The sequence below is a fragment of the Ictidomys tridecemlineatus genome, chromosome 7, assembly GCF_052094955.1.
Source record: "Ictidomys tridecemlineatus isolate mIctTri1 chromosome 7, mIctTri1.hap1, whole genome shotgun sequence".
Classification (NCBI taxonomy): domain Eukaryota; kingdom Metazoa; phylum Chordata; class Mammalia; order Rodentia; family Sciuridae; genus Ictidomys; species Ictidomys tridecemlineatus.
In genome coordinates this window covers 40,532,670-40,550,511 of record NC_135483.1, presented here as the reverse complement: position 1 = coordinate 40,550,511, position 17,842 = coordinate 40,532,670, and the positions used below count along the sequence as shown (strand labels likewise).

At 35.6% G+C, this 17,842-nt stretch overlaps 1 non-coding gene across 1 annotated transcript; it reads left to right on the top strand.

Moving 5' to 3' along the window:
* Positions 1 to 6,171: 6,171 nt before the first annotated feature.
* On the top strand, positions 6,172 to 6,280 carry LOC120883793 (U6 spliceosomal RNA). Its single transcript, XR_005725990.1, has one exon. It is a non-coding gene; the product is annotated as a U6 spliceosomal RNA (small nuclear RNA).
* Positions 6,281 to 17,842: the final 11,562 nt, after the last annotated feature.

Sequence of the window (17,842 nt, the reverse complement as noted above, 5' to 3'; positions counted from 1 at the left end):
AAATAAAAGGAGATGGGAATGTAGCTCAATGGTAGAGTGCCCCTAGGTTCACTCTCTGGTATCAAAAATAAAAGAAACAAACAATACTACTTCTTTCTACACATACACACATAAACACACACACAGGCAATGTACAAGTAGGCACATATGTGCCACAGACACCAAATCTAAATGGTTTCACAGGCAAGTTCCAGCAAATACCCAAAGAAAAGCTCAATCTCATGTTCCACAATATAGAAAAATAGGACAAATTCTTACTTATTTAATGAAGCTAATAGTTCATTAATGCAGCTAATAAAACCATTATGTCACAATTAAATAAAGATATGAAAAAGGAAAATTATAGGCCAATCTCACTTCTGAACATAAAAAGTGTGTCAGTGAAATCAAAACTAAAGGAAGTCTTTCTTAAAATCTCAGTGTGTTAAAAACCTCAACGAAAGGGAAGGGAGGGGCCAAGGGAGTAGGAATGATGGTGGAATGAAATGGACATCATTACCCCAAGTACATGTATGAAGACACGAATGGTGTGAAAATACTTTGTGTACAATCAGTGACTTGAAAAATTGTGCTTCGTGTGTGTAATAAAAAATGAATTGAATTCTGCCATCATGAATAATAAATTGGAATAAATAAATATTTTTTTAAAAAAGCAAAAGTTAAAAAAAATGTATCTTGCAAAGAAGGCTATTAACATCAAAAGATTCTTTATCCATCAAATATTTCTGGACTACCCACTGAATGTTAGAGTATCAGGCAGAATAACACTAAAGTCAGGTTTTATAGAATAAAAACTAATAGCTTTGGAATTAATAATGTAATTAATTTAGTTATTATAGCATTTCCTAATCCCCAACCGAATTCTGTAAATCTGAATTTTATGAACTGACCAGGAAACACTTAATTAGTTATCACTGAACCTGAATTGTTATCATTATCTTTAGTGGGTGTAAGAAAATCCCAGTTACAGCAGTTTAACTAAATAAGGGCTTTCTTTTTCTCACATAACTGAAAATACACTGCTTGAGAAACCAAGAGTGAAGCTGTAGCTTCATGAAGTCATCAAGGAAGGAAAGAAACTGGATTTAAGAAGGAAAATTAAAAGACTTCTGAAAGACCATGCCAAGTTGATAGGAATGGAGGGAAGGACAAAGAGAAGAACTCTGCATAATTCTGGTCAAAATAACATGACTGTCTAATAATTTCTTGTTGTTTGACATGGAAGTGATTTGCTTCCAGGTGAATCAGTTTCCTCATAGTCTATTTAATGTCCCAGATGTTTCTCCCATGCCTCCCTTCCCAGCCTCCTTTCCCCTCATGTTATCAGAGTGTCTGCCACTCTAACATGCGTCAGCTCAAGTTTTAGCCAGGGCAAAGGGCAAAAATCTTGTTGCTCAGAATTGTGTCATACTCCATACCTGGCTACAGGAGAGATTGTGAATTCTAATATTTCACTTTTAACCGTCATGATTTATAAAGATAAGGAAGAAGGAAACTGAAATAGATACTAAATGAGACTCATTCAGCATCTTTCACACTGCCTTCATAAATGTCTGAAGATTAACTGAATAAAAAAGAAAAGCCTTCAACCAAACTATTTTTATCCTAGGAATAGAAATATAGTATATTAGAAAAAAATAGTGTAACTTACCTCATAAAAGAAAGGCAAATAAAGTTATGTGATTCCTTCAATAGCTACAGAAAATGTTTTTGATATAATATAAACCCATTCATAGTAAAATAATAATAGAAAGAAATATTCTTAATACAACAATAAAAATCAGCAACATTTCTAAAACTAACATCATATTTCATGGTAATTTCTAGTTACATTCTCATTAGAGTAGAAAAGGTATAGTATGCCCACTATTCCTGATTCTATCAGGCGTTATACTGGAAGAAAGACCTTGCTAGTGTAGTGAAACAAGAAAAAGTATTATAAAGTTTGTAAATCAATTCCAAACTGTCATTATTGATAGATGATGTGATTATCAACATACAAAAATCCAAGAGAATTTATAAACCATTAAGGTTCAGCAAGTTATTGGGATACTAGATTGAAATACAAAAATCAATCACTTTCTATACACCAGAACAAAATAAGCAGCAATAGTAAAATTTTAATATCATATTTTTTCACAAATAATAAGTACTAGATGTGACTGAGAACTAAATCTACAATGTATATGCAATACATTGTGGAAAAATTCATAGTACAGTATCAAAGGACAGTATGGAAGCCCTGAATAAGTAAGCAGAGAAGCGTCCGTTGTTCATAGATAGGAAGCCTCAATCTCATCAAGAGATCATCTTCCAAAATGAATCCATAAAGGCAGTGCAAATCCAATAAAAATGCAAAAATATTCTTTGTGCACCTTGACAACTTGATTCTAAAATTCATATGGAAAACCAAAAAGCCAAAAAGAGTCAAAGCCTGAATAAGAACATATTTAGATCCTGAGCTGTGATTAATACAGAATAGAATTGGTGGAGGGCTAACCAAATCTGTCAATGAGACTTGGTTACCAGAGGTCCCACTATAACAATAAGGGTTAGGGTTTACAATTTTTAAAAACTTAATAATATATCAGAGCTAGTACTAAAAATCATGGGGATAGAAGCAACTAGTCAATAAGTGGCTTGGATAAGTACTTATTAGAAAACAGTAAAAATTAGATCCTTATTAAATAGCATCTATAAAAAATTTGAGATGAAACAAATCAGAAAAGCAAACATTAAAATCTTAAGACAAAAATATAGAAAATTATATTTGTGACCATACCTAGGGAAGGATTTTGAAATATACCAAAAGGAAAAACTGAATTTAAAAACCTTCATACATCAAGATACTTTTAACAAAAAGAAAATACAAATCACTTGAAAGAAGTATTTGACTTGCAACTGGCAAAAGATTGGTATTCAGAATATATAAAGAATTCATAGCAGCTTGGCATAGTGGTGCACACCTGCAATCCAAGCTACTTGAGAGGATAAAGCAGGAGGAACATAAACTCAAGGCCAGCCTGGGCAACTTTACAAAACCTTGCCTCAAAATAAAAAATAAAAAGGGATGTAGCTCAAGATAAAGCACCATTGCCACTAGGTTAAATTCCCAGCATGAAAGAAAGACATAAAGAAAGGAAGGGAAGAGAGAGAGGAAGGAAGGAAGGGGAAAAAAAGAATTTATACCAAAAAATAAAAAAGAGAAGGTCTAAGGTTTAAAGTAAAACAATTCTCTGAGATAAAAGTCTGAACAGCCAATTAAAAAATAAAAATATGGGGCTGGGGATGTGGCTCAAGGGGTAGCGCGCTCGCCTGGCATGCGTGCGGCCCGGGTTCGATCCTCAGCACCACATACCAACAAAGATGTTGTGTCCGCCGAGAACTAAAAAATAAATATTAAAAATTCTCTCTCTCTCTCTATCTCTCTCTCTCCTCTCTCACTCTCTCTTTTAAAAAAATAAATAAAAAATAAAAAAAATAAAAATATAACAGTATATTCAATTCTTCTTGAAGTTAAGATAATAAAGTATCACTGAAATACAATTTCACTCCCATATAGATTAGTGAAACCACTACAGCCTGCAAAAATTGGTATAAAAAATTATGAATAAATACATGTGCATTGATAAGATAAAAAGATGCATAGCTTTGATAAGTACAGATCAGGATAGTCATGTTTTCTGGAAATGGTATCAGGGTAGGTTTTATTGTATTTGTTAGATTTTATTTCTTTTTAAAAATATTTTTAGTTATAGATGGACACAATACCTTTATTTTGTTTATTTAGTTGTTTTTTTTTTTTTTAATGTGGTGCTGGTGAAGGAATCCAGTGATGCTACGATGCAGGTGCTCTACCCACTGAGCCACAACCCCAGCCCCAGATTTTCTTAATGAAAAATTATCTGAAGCAAACACAGCAAGGTATTAGGATCGTGTAAAGCTGTGTGGTATGTACACAGGTTGTAAAGGAGAGAGAGAGAGTTTTACCTCTACTCTCTTAGAGATTTCCTACTGGGCCTTAGAATTAAACTGACATGAGAAGGATCAACGGGAGAAAAGTACACAAGTGTATTTAGTAGGAGTTCTACCCGACACAGGAGCCCTCACAAGGAAATGAGAACTCACTGGCACAGTGAGAGTTGAACACTGATGTACCTGACTTGATGAGGGTGGGTGAGGGGTGACAAGGCAAAGGGGCTTGGGCTAATGTGGTTAATTGGGTAGAGAAGTGACGAGGTAGATAAGGGTTAAACAAGATTTGTTTGCACGGATTTCTTCTCTCATCTTAACTTTCTGTCCTTGAATGACAAGAATAATACTTTCCTTCTGGTTATAGGGAGGACATCTTTTACAAGGGAATTTTTATCTTCGGTTTTTAGGAAACAAAAGGAAGGTCAAAGAGACCTTGTTACACTTACTATTTTTTATGTGCCCTTAATTCAAAATGGTCAATGTGCTACAGCAATATATTTTGAGATGGTATGGTCTTAATTTTATTAGTAGTTACAGTGATACCATACTTTATGCTTTTTTTTTTTTTTTTTTTTTTTGGTACTGGAGATTTAATAGCCTCATCCACAGCTGTTTTTATTCTGAGACAGGGTCTCACTAAGTTGCTTAGGGCCTCACTAAGCTACTGAGGCTGCCTTAAACTTTCAATCCTCCTGTCTTAGCCTCCTGAGCTGCTGAGATTACAGGTGTGCACCACAGCACCTGGCACTATACACTTTTTTATATGTTTAAAGGATTCCATAATCTTAAAAGGAGAAAAAAAATTGCAGACGTAGATACTCAATATTTGTCTGGTGACAGGATTAGTGTTAGGAATATGGACAGTGACCCAAATGATCAAGTCCTTAATAAATGAGGATGCATAAATGAATACCTTCAACCAAGAAGCATGGATGACAGCAACAAAGAGGGCTATCAGAGGGGCCTGGTTTCAGCTTTAAATTTAAATACCATTCTTTCTTATTATTATTTATATGTTTCCCCAGTCCAGTTAATTGTCAAAGTTCTTTTCATAGGCGTTAATCAACTCTGCTCACTCAAGACCCAAACAGAGAGATCTCTGTTGACAAGAATTTTGCTCATAGCCATGGGGCATGGCAGTGCTTCTAAAACCTCGGTTGATGGCGCAGCAGCCTGATATTTCCAACCTGAGTCAGCGGTTAAGGGACATCCTGTGGCAATGCTGCAAGCAAAAGGAAATTGGATTCTGTTCTTGTGGATTAATTCCAAGGGAGACACGGAAATCCTCTCTGAGAGGGAATGAATCTGAGCCAATCTAATCATCAAACACAGCCATTCTCAGCAGAGGCCAATGTAGCTCCAAGACCCAGCAGGAGAGCTCCTTTACAGCAGAGCACCCCTCAAAATCTGAATTTGGTATGGCCTAGCAACATCTTGCCAAGACATGTTTATGCTTCTAATATTTTAGATACATTATAAATGGTACCCCCATACATCAGTTTAAATTGCATTCATTTCTTATTTACTCGGGTAGAAGATACCAACACTGATCTGTACGGAAAATCCTGGAACACAGAATGACCTCATCAGCAAAGTAGTTTTAAGCTTTTCTTGCAATGCCTTATGGGTGTGTCCAGCTAGCAGGGCAATGACAGCCAAAGAGACAAAAGAATTATAGCATCTCAAGTAAGTAAAGATGTTGCACTATCCAGAGAAAACGACCATTCATCAAAGGTATAATGAATTTCAGGATCATTAACATTGTTTTACTCAAGATTTGGGAAAGATTTAGGCACAACCCTTAGTCTAAAGAAAATATCAGCTCAAAGGATCAATCATTACAACATGGTTTCAGCCTCTGAGATCTGGGTGGAGGGGAGATTAATGTGAGCCATTTTAAGAAAATCAATAATTAAATAACTGAAAACTTGGATTTCTCAATATGATTTAAAACCTTTGGAGATGGGCTTTTAGAAGATATTCAAGGGAAGAGAATTAGGGACAATAGAGCAGGAGAGAGAGGGACATGGATAAGAACCCGCCGTAGCCAAGAAGAGTTGGCCAGGCTTGTCATCAAAAAATTGGAATCTGGTGTAGAAAACAGCATCCAAGAAAACACCCAAGCATATAATGGTTTTGGGAGGTGATTAAGATCTTTTTTGTGCTCACTTCAGCAGCACATGTACTAAAATTTTCTTGTGTTCCAGGATTTTCCGTACAGATCAGTGTTGGTTGATACAGAAAAGATTAGCATGGTCTCTGTGCAAGGATGATATGTAAATTCAAAAAAGCATTCCATATATTCTTTTTAAAATCTTCAAATTCACTGTTACCAAATTTTGTAGTGTGATTAAAATATATTAAATAAAGAATGAGTAACCAAAAAAAGTCAATAATTCTGTGTAGCTTTATAATCTGAAACTAGAATCCATATAAAAGAGCAAAAGACCACGAACAAGTCAATACAAATTTTAAGTCAAACAAGTAAATTTTCCACTCATATTTGTCAAGACTTATTTAAAAGTTATGTTAAAGAGAGTGTGAGATTTCTTGAAGGTTAGGCTAACAAACGAATATAAGAAAATACAAAATGCAAACCTTGTCCATGGAACAGTGGAAACTTGAAACATACAATGGTGGCACTGCATTCCAATCTGGAGGAAAGGATGAATTTGTTCAACAAATATTATTAGAACAAGTAATTACCAAAGCGTTAAAAAACAGGCTCTTGGGCTGGGAAGATAGCTCAGTTGGTACAGTGCTTGCCTTGCACGCACAAGGCCCTAGGTTCAATCCCCAGCACCACTAAATAAATAAATAAATAATAGACTTCTCTATCTCGCATCACCTGCAAAAATAAATTCCAGGTCAATTATGTAAGCTGGGCATTGTGGTGCATGCCTGTAATCCCAGCAATTTAGGAGGCTAAGGCAGGAGGATCACAAGTCAAGGCCCTAAGCAACTTAAAGAAACCCTGTCTCAAAATAAAAAAGGCTAGAGATGAGGCTCCGTGTTAAAGAGTCCCTGGGTTCGATCATCAGTACTAAAAATATATAAATAAATGAAGAACTAAACATGAAGGAGAAAATTTGTAGAAGAAATTATAGACTCTCTTTATCATTTCACAGCAAGAGAGAATTTCTTCAAATAAAAAATACAAAGAAAAATAGATACAAAAAAAAGATAAATTTGACCATATTAAAATTTAAGACTTCAACAAATAAAAAAACAGACTGGAAGAAGATACAATCCCTATATTATTAACCAAATTAAATGTTAAATACTTAAAGTCAACTAAATAGTTAAAATCTTATATGTCAATAAGAAAAAGGGAGGAAAGCAAAAAGATAGACAACACAAATAAGCAGATCCTTCAGAGAAGAGAAAATCCACATGGTTTATTAAACATATTCAAACATACCTATCCTATTTATTAATCTGGAAATTTTAAAAATAATATTTCCTTTGTCATCCAGATTGAAAATTTTAAAGCTGGTAAGTAAGTGCTAAGTGTTGGCAAACATATTGAGAAACAAGAGTTCTCACATCTTGCTGGAATATACCTACTTTACAGAACAATTTGGCAACATCTAATAAAGATGAAGATGCCTTGTCAATCTGCTTCTAATATGCACTAGTAGTTTTGGTGCAGCAATGTATGTAATAGCAGAATTGGAAACAACCTAAGTGTCCACCAACAAGAGAATGAGTGAATGAATTGTGGTTTATTAACCCACCGTCAAAATGAAAGAACTCGAGATGTACCGTCCAGATGAGTGAATCCTGAAAACATAATAATAAGTGAAAAAAAATCATTTGAAAACATATATCCATACTTGCTTATTTTTACATACAAAATTACCATGAAATTTTAAAATAAAAACAGGATTTCTTTTTTAAAGACCTGTAAAAATGGGCAAAATGTTAAAACAGGATTACAGTATTACCCTGATGTCAAAGCACAGGGAAAAGAATAATCTCCCCTCAAAAAATGGTGCTGGGGACACTGGATATCCACATGCATGAGAATAAAGTTGAACACTTACCTAACACTATATACAAAAAATACACGAAAGGTATCAAATGTAAGGTACCTAATATAAGTAAGGCCCAAATCATAAAACTCTAAGAATAAACAGGACAAAAATATTGACAACATTGAATTTGGCAATGACTGCTTGAAAATGACACCAAAGGTTGAAAGAAAATAGAACAATTGTACTTCAGGAAATTTTTAAACTTTTATGTGTTAAAAGATAATAGTGACAATAAAAAAGGTAGCCCTCAGAGTGGGAGAAAATATTTGCAAATCATATAACTGATAAGGGATTAGGATTCAGAATATACAGAGAACTCCTAAAACTCAACACCAAAAAACCCAATTAAGAAAATAGTCAAAGGACTTGTATAAACATTTCTCCAAAGACAATAAATAAGTGGCCAATAAGCACATGAAAAGATGTTCAACATCATTAATTATTAGGGAATGCAAATCAAAACTACAAAGAGATACCACTTCACATCCTTTAGGATGACTGCTACAAAAAAAAAAATCAAAACACCAGAAAACAACAAGTGTTGGCAAGAATACAGAGAAACTGGTCTACTTATGTGTTATTCATAGGAATGTAAAATGGCACAGCTGCTGTGGAAAACAGTATAATAGTTCCTCAAGAAATTAAAAAATAAAACTACCACATGAGTAAGAAATTTCACTTCTGGTATATACCCCAAAGAATTTAAAAACAGAGTCATTTGTACACTTGTGCTTATTAGCAACATTATTTACAATAGCTAACACATGAAAGCAACACAAATATCTACCTACAGATGAATTGATAAGCAAAATGTAGTACATGGTGTTAGGTAAGGGTCCAAGTTTATTCTCATATATACACAATGGATTATTATTTAGCCTTTTAACAAGAAAGAAAAATTTGACACATGCTACAATATGAATAAATGAACCTTGAGAACATTATGCTAAGTGAAATAAGCCAGTTTCTCTCTCTCTCTCTCTCTCTCTCTCTCTCTCTCTCTCTCTCTCTCTCACACACACACACACACACACACACACACACACACACACAATATAAACCCACTTATCTAAGGTACTTAGAGAAGTCAAAACCATAGAGACAAATAGTTGAATGGTGGTTGCCAGAAGTTGAGAGGAGGGAGCAGTTATTGCTCAACAGATATAGAATTTGTTTGATAAGGTGCAAAGTGTTATGGAGATGGGTAATGGTGATGGCTGCACAGACTATGAATTCATCTGATACCACTGAACTACAGACTTAAAAAGCATAAGATTGTAGAGGTTGGGTGCATTGCAACACAACAAAAAAAAATTGGAAAAGAAAACTTAAGGGAGATGAGCAACGTGCTATGGTTAGTGGTCAAGAAGATCACTCTGAGAAGGTGATGACTGAGTGCAGACCTAAACCAGTCCATGAATCCAATGATGATTAGAAACATTTTCTTCTATAGGAAGAAAACAACAAATTTTCTACAAACATAAAAGAAGACATGAATATCTAGAGAGACATTCCATATTCCTAAATTAGCACTGTAAGTAAATTATTTTTTCTCAAAATTAATTGACAAAATAATCCTAAGGCACATTTGAAACATAATTAAGAAAGAATAACCAATAATATATTGAAAAAGAATGGCACTACAGATGAATTACCTACTAAATGTTAGCAAATTTTATAAATCCATGGAAAATCCACTGTTCAAGAATAGACAAATTGATAGAAAAAAAATCCAGAAGTATACCTGTAGAAAATAGGTGATATTTCATATCAATGAGGGGAAAAATAGATCATTAAGTGTTGTTGATACAATTGGACAATCATTTTCTTTTTCATTTTTTTTTTTAGTTATAGGTGGACACAATACTTTTATTGTATTTTTATTTGGTGCTGAGGATTGAACCCAGTGCCTCATTCATGCTAGCCAAGCGCTCTACCTCTGAGGCACAACCCGAGCCCTGGGCAATCATCTTCTAAAACTTAGATTCCTAACTCATGCTTCACACCAAAATTACAAATATTAGAAAATAAGCATCTTGGAATCTAGATATTAAAAAAACTAGAATAGCATCAGTTCTCAAAAACTATATAGCAAATGATCAATAAATTAATGAGACATAGAGCTCATTACAAAAGAAATGAAAGAAGTTCTCTTGTATTTTACTATTTGTTTGATTCATCATTTGTCCATTTAAGCCAATTATATTGAGCACTTGCTTGGTGCCAGTATCATCCCAAAGTGTGGTAATGATGGAAGGCTCAGCGTGTCCTGAGATGTCAATCACGTTTCTCCACAGTAAGAGCTCTATCCAGGTGCAACTTGTGGGTAGATCCTCTTTTACTTACAAGGTATTCCACATCCTCTAAGTCTCAGTTATTTGTTCCCTGCATTAGCAGAGCCCACATGTCATCTGCTGGTATAGTATTATTAGAAAAGTGTGACTTTTCTATCTCATCGTCCTCAGGAGCACAAGCCCTTTCCCACCCTAGAATCAGAAACCAGGCTCAGAGGTAGGGAAGCCCATAAGACTAAGGCACTCAGAGGAAAAGCAACATCCAGGTCAAAGTATGACTGTGGACCATGTGAAACTCTCCACCTGGGCCTCCAAGGGCACTTCTTCGAGAGTCAAATGGGTCTTGCTGGTGCCTCAAGGCTGGCTTTCATCAAATACTGCAGCAGCTGGAAATTTCTCTTTATGGACATTTTCACAGGAATAAAAATAGCAACCAAAACATATATTTTCATCTCCTACTTATTAAATAAACATTGTTTTTGTGTTTTCAAAGCCATTTGACAGTCAAAAAAATCCTTTAATAAAGTTCACGGAGGAGAATTGAAAAATTGGTATTGGAGGTCTCCCAAAACAATCACAATAAAATAAGGAATGATTCATTCTATGTAAAAATCAGTTTATTAAACCTATATTCATCTCACAACAAAATTGGAAGTTAGTAATTAAGATGTCTGATTCAATAGATAATATCCATTAATTTTTTAAATGTTTGTTCACTTTTTATTTGATTTATAATTTAATACCCACCCATCCATCCTATCCATACAACCCAAATGGAAAAAAAAATGAGTGTAAAACGCTGGCAACATAAGAAAATAATACTCTTGGTCATATTGATAGCTCAAATGATTTGCCAATATTTATAGCTCTCATAATGGCAGCCTGTGATTTGAAATCTTACAAAAACAGGAAGCTTTGTGCCTTACGACATGCCTAGAATTCCTGATGAGATGAGAGAAAACTGTGATCTGTTGCTGCCGCCAGCAGGTTATTCTCACAAGATGGTATTTTCCCCTTTGCTTTTGCTTTTTGTTTCTTTTCTAACTTATCTACAGATATTTCTCAACCACCAAATTATTTAGCCAGGACAATTAATTAGATAAAATAACAAATGTCTTTCTCATAGGTATCCTCAGTAATGGTCACTTTTTCAAAATCTACAATACATACCCTTTCTTTCCTTTTAGAAAAATGACTCATCTTTTTCCATATTTTCTATTGAATATATTTATTAATAAGGCCTCAGTCCTTGCTTTTTTGAGATCATGTTCCTGGTAAATATATCTTAATATGAGAATAAGTGATCCTGGCATTAAACAACTGAGGCTCCCAGCCCATCACACTGATGATTGCGACAAGATATTCCTTAAATTTTCATTCAGCATGTGAATCTAAGTCTGGTGCATGAAAGAGAGTTTTTAAGCCACATCAACCTGAAATTAGATGCAACATCTACCATGAATTAGCACTGTGCTCTTGGAAGTATTCAAATTTTCCAAGCCTGAAAAAGTATCTTCCCCTGCAAGATGGGAATAATAATAACAATATCATCTAAGTTTGGAGATTATCTAGAGGAATAATGAAACAATGCATATAAAGGTTTAATAAAATGTCTGACACACAGAAAGCAATTGATGAATGATTCATTATTACAATTATAAAAAAGTGCAAAATTTAAGTGACTTCCATATAATTCATCAGGATAGTTTTGACTAAAACCTCCAGATATGCTGATTCAAAACCAAAGACTTGGACCATCATATTTCAATGATGCTGACTTTCTATTTACCTCATTAACATGAAAGCTCTGGTTTCCTTGGGATGAATACAAAATTGCTGCAAATATCACTTTTCAGCTACTCTTCTGACATTAATATTCAGAATATTTAAGGAACCAAAAAAATTCATACACACACACACACACACCAAATAACCCAACCAATAAATGGGCAAATGAACTAAACAGACATTTTTCAAAAGTAGAAATGCAAAAGGCCAACAGATAGATGAAAACGTGTCCAACACCCTTAGCAATAAGGGAAATACAAATCAAAATTACACTGAGATTTCATCTCACTCCAGTTAGAATGACAGACATCAAGAATACAAATAATAAATATGGGTGAGGATGTTGGGAGGAAGGTAAACTCATGCATTGTTGGTGGAACTGCAAACTAGCACAGCTTTGGAAAACAGGATGAAGATTCCTCAAAAGACTAGGAATGAACCCTCCATATAAACAACTATCCCACTCCTTGATATTTATCCAAAAGAACTCACAACATACTATAGTGATACATGCACAATAATATTCACAGCAGCACAATTCACATTAGTCAAGTTATGGAACCAGCCTAGATGTCCATCAATAGAAGAATGGATAAAGAAAATGTGATTTATATGTATGTATATAAGGGCAATCCTGTACACACACACACACTAGAGTTTTACTCAGCCATAAAGAATGAAATGTGTAAATTAATGGAACTGGAGAACATCATTCTGAGTGAAATAAACCGGACTCAGAAATTCAAGGTTGAACATTTCTTCTCATATGTAAAAACTAGAGAGAAATAAGGAATTTATTTTTAATAAAGAAGATCTTATGAATATGGAAGGGAGAACAGAAGAGTAGAAAAAAGGGCTCAAGTGGGAGGGAGGAAGAAAAGAAAATGGGAGGAACTGTGCAATGAAATTGGCCAAAATATATTATGTGCATGTGGGAATACATCACCATGAATCACACTTTTATGCATAACTATAATGCGCCAATTAAAAATAAATCATTAGGCAGGCACAGTGACATAGACCTGTAATCCCAGCTACTCAGATGGCTGAAGCAGAAGATCATAAGTTCAAAATCAGCCTCAGCCGTTTAACGAGGCCCTAAGCGACTTAGCCAAATCTTGTCTCCAAAAAAAAAAAAATTTTTTTAATTTAAAAAAATGTGGCTCAGTAGTAAACCACTCTGGGGTTTAATCCCCAGTATCAAAATAAATAAATAAATAATCAGAAGGAAGACAAATAGCGTATATGGAGGGGATGAGGAAAGGAGGAAAAGAGGGAAGGGAGCATACTGGGACTTATATACATTTGTGAATATGTCAAAATGAGCCCCACAACTATGTATAACTGTAATGCACTAATAAAAAGTAACAAATTAGTTAAAAAGTGATGTCCTTTATAAGCCCAGAACTATACAAATCAGCAGATCTACTGGATGTCCCTACAACAGCTAACAATTTTCTTCCCATTGGATGACAAAAGTGGTATTTATTTTTCTTTTTCCCTTTTTTTTTTTTTTTTGTTTTTGTTTTTGGCACTTAGGATTAGTAACAACTTAGGGAATTTTACCAATGAGCAACAACCACAGCCCTTTTAATTTTTTTCTTTTCAGACAGCATCTTACTTAGTTGCTTAGGGCCTCACTAAGTTGCTGAGTCTGGCCTTGAACCTGCAACACTCCTGCCGCAGACTCCCAAGTCACTGGGATTACAAGTTTGCTGAAGTGTGACTGGCAAAAGTGGTGTTTTCATGGTACCATTTCTTTTTTATTTATTTATTTATTTTAGAGAGAGAGAATTTTTAATATTTATTTTTTAGTTCTCGGCAAATACAACATCTTTGTTGGTATGTGGTGCTGAGGATCGAACCTGGGCCGCACACATGCCAGGCGAGCATGCTACCGCTTGAGCCACATCCCCAGCCCGGTACCATTTCTTATAAAAAGTTAAGTACAAGAGATTTCTGTCTCAGTTCTGAAATATTCTACTTTTGCTGAGCTTTAGGGAAATAAAGCAATTGTCTATTACTTGTTTCTGTCAATTGACATCACAGAATGTGTTCATGGTGGAGAATAACCAGAGGGTCACTCCCAGTGCAATTAGTAAGAATGATTCCTCGTCTAGGTTAAGGTCTAGGCCAAAATCATAAATCCTCTTTGAGATTGATTGGTACTGATTTCTCTAATATCTCACTGACAAGTATCCATGCAGTGTAAGACAGTACACTGTGAATTTCTCATCTAGCCTTATTGCTAAAGATTTGTAGATTCAGGAGTTTGGAAGACTAGCAATGGCAAAGAAAGTCCACTTTACTTACAGAGAGAGGGGGTGAAGTGTTTGTACATCAATAATAATCTCACACAGGTACCTTGAAAACATTATCCCATAATAGATTCTCACTCCATTAATTGGTCACTCCCATGATTGCCCTTTCTATTTGAGCAAGTTATCATTCTGGACCTGCTGTCTCATCAAATGTTAAATCACACATTAATTGTTCCTGTGTTTGCAATGCAAGCATCTCTACAGACTTTTCCACGTTTCAGAAATTAAATTATTACATGGAAACTAAATATAGGAACCAAGTGATTTCCAAGACTAGAGAGGGAATTTACAGGATTTGTGTACCCAACTAACTTCATTATAGGGACTAGAGTTTTATAAAAGGTCATAGGTCATTCGCAAGTGTTAGAAGTTCTGGCAATTGACCTCAATCCCCTCAATTGACCTATAACCTCTTGGTATAGAGACACCAGAGTTTCCTTTATTGCTTATTATGTTTTTAAGGCTCTAGTTCTGCACAGTTAATGTTAGGACAAAGTGAAGAGAAAATGAATGAACAGCAGTGCTCTTTGGTGTCAGCACTGATCCACTGCTGAGCCTCATAGTTTTTTCCTGAATGCCTTTTTTTTTTAAATATTATTTCAGTTGTAGATTGACACAATATCTTTATTTTATTTATTTTTATGTGGTGCTGAGGATCGATCCCAGTGCCTTATGCATGCGAGGCAAGTGCTCTACCACTGAGCCTGAACCCCAGTCTTTCTGATTGCCTTTTAAGGACATAACTATACACCTAAGAATTTTGTCTGTAGAGACAACATGACAATTTATGTAACCATCCCCAAAAGCTACTTCTAATATCTTCCCTAGGAAGAGTACTCATGCATGGCCTTCCCCTATCCCACATTCCTCCTTGTTTTCATCAAAGGTGAGACACCACTGGTCACTCTTTATTCCAATTCAATTCCCCCTACAAGTTGTTGAGCATCTACTCCCTATGTGCCAGGCCCCAGGACACCAGGACAGAAACTGAGGCAGAAGTGTGTTTGGCATTTAAGGAACAGCAAGGAGGAGAATGGGAATGGAATGAGAAGGAGATGAGGTCAGACCATGTCAGGACTACAGCCATTATTGGACCTTCAATTTACACTCTGAGTGGGGGAAGAATGAAGTTTGGTTGAGTGGTGGGGAGTTAATATTTTTTTTCTATTGGTAGTTAAAAGCAAAATTAACAAGTAACAAGTACTTAAAAGATTCTCCAGTATTAGGTCCCATGTGTCCATCACCCTGATCATTTGTCAAATGGCTTTCTACAGACACCCCTAGGTGTCTCAGGATTGAACCAGAGTTTGAGAGTGGCCCATAGCTTGTTCTTGTGAATTAGTGCATGAGCTAGGATCTGAACAGGGGCTTTGGTCCCACACCATTCAACACCTTCTTGTTTTCTTAAACTGGCATACTTTCAGAAATGTTGGGCCTGAGCAAGACAGTAGCTGCTCAAAGGGATACACTAAGTTCCTCATGCCAGCTGGGATGCCCTTGGCTGCCAGAGCTATGGGTCTTCCCCATGGCCTTTGGACCATGGTATAACCTGTAAGCTGACTGAACTTAGCTTGGCTTTGGAGTAAGCTCAGGAATGAAGAACAGAGCATCATTCATAGCGGCCTCAGTACCACCTTGTTTGCTGGCCCCTGAGTTAGAAACTGATTTCCCAGGCCAACTCTGGAGGGAAATTTGGCTATATTTCCATCTTGATGGTGTTTAACGAGACCTCCTGATGAAATACAAGGCTCCTTCTTGATAATTTCCTCTGATGGCAGAGGGTCTGAATGAATAAAGGGAGCAAGATTACAGCATCTGGCTCCATCTAATAAAGTTGACAGTGTCTGCTTTGCCAGTGATTGAATTTTAAAATACAAACAGGATTCAGAGAATTAAGGTTAATGTGACACCCTATTGCGATGGTTATTGCTTACAGTAGGAAACATCATTACCGTGTTAACATTTCCAAAGTGCTACTGTAAGTCACAGGCTATTAGCATTACTGCTACTCTCATTATGGGATTAAATAAGTCATATAAATGATAACACTCAGTCTAAAACTTGAAAATAAATTCTACAGTGCCAAAAAGAAAGAACAAAAACTTCAATCTACATGTATACCAGCCTCCTTTGCAAAGCTCTTTAGTAAATAATTTTTCCAAAAGTTATGGTGGACCATACTCCCCACCATCCCCAGTTGCCTAGGGAATAATTCTACATGTATTGATACTTATTAGGATTCTGCCCACTATCCATTATGAGAGGATATGGTTCTTCCAGTGCAGAGAGTTTCATTCGTATAACTCCTGGCCTCCTTTGTTCCTTTACTCACCACATCCCTTAGGAGAAGTGATATCTAATTGGTAAAGTTATCCAAAACAACTAACAGGCATAGAGTAAAAGTGTGGTTTGCAATTTTGAGGATGAGCCCTTAAGGGGAAGGTTTGTCGTTCTCTTTTCTGTTAACTAAAATGCAGGCGTAAGTGCTGGGCAACAAGGTGGAAAGCCTCATAATAAGGACTGAGAAAGATGAGCTAAGAGTTTTTTACCTGAGAAGTCAACTTCTATCTCATTTTTAAGCCCCTATATTTTGAATTCTCTTACCATCATAGCCAGAGAACAGAAGCAAGAAGTCCAGAAACACTGGGGGCAAAGGGCTCAGGCCAGGAAAAATCCACTGGAGGGATACCCAGAGGAATAAGTTCCAGTAAAAGGATAAGGTGATAAAGTTAAAAATCAACAGAAGGCTGGGGGTGGTCGTGTACTCTATAATCCTGGTGACTCAGAAGGCTGAGGCAGGAGGATCCCAAGAGACTGTCTCAAAATAAAAAGAGTGTAGATGTAGCTTAGTGGTTAAGTGACCCAGAGTTCAATTCTCAGAGCCGAAAAAAAAAAAGAAATATGCCTGATCTGGGTGAAAGAGAATAAACCAACAAAAGAAAAATTTTTAAAAAATTTTAATAGAAGGTAAACAAATAGAAACAAAGATTTGGGGAACCAATCTAACAAGTCATGATTTATATTTATATACTAAGATTTGTATTCATGCACATACAAAGGGCCCACATTAATACTTGTAAATCACTCAGGAAAGTCCCTAGCACATGGTGAATACTACATAGTGGCTAATAACTAAAAATAAAATAAATATGGTAAACAAAATAAACAGTGTATGTTAATTTTGTGTCAAATTGGCTGAGTTATGGTACCCAGTTATTTGCTCAAACACCAGTCTAGAGGTTACTATGAAGGTATTTCTTTTCTTTTTTTTTCTTAGTTGTAGGTGGACACAATAACTTTATTTTATTTTTATGTGGTGCTGAGAATCAAACCCAGTGCCTCATGCATGCTAGGTGAGCACTCTACCTCTGAGCTAAAATCCCAGCCCACTATGAAGGTATTTCTTAAATGTGATTAATATCTACCA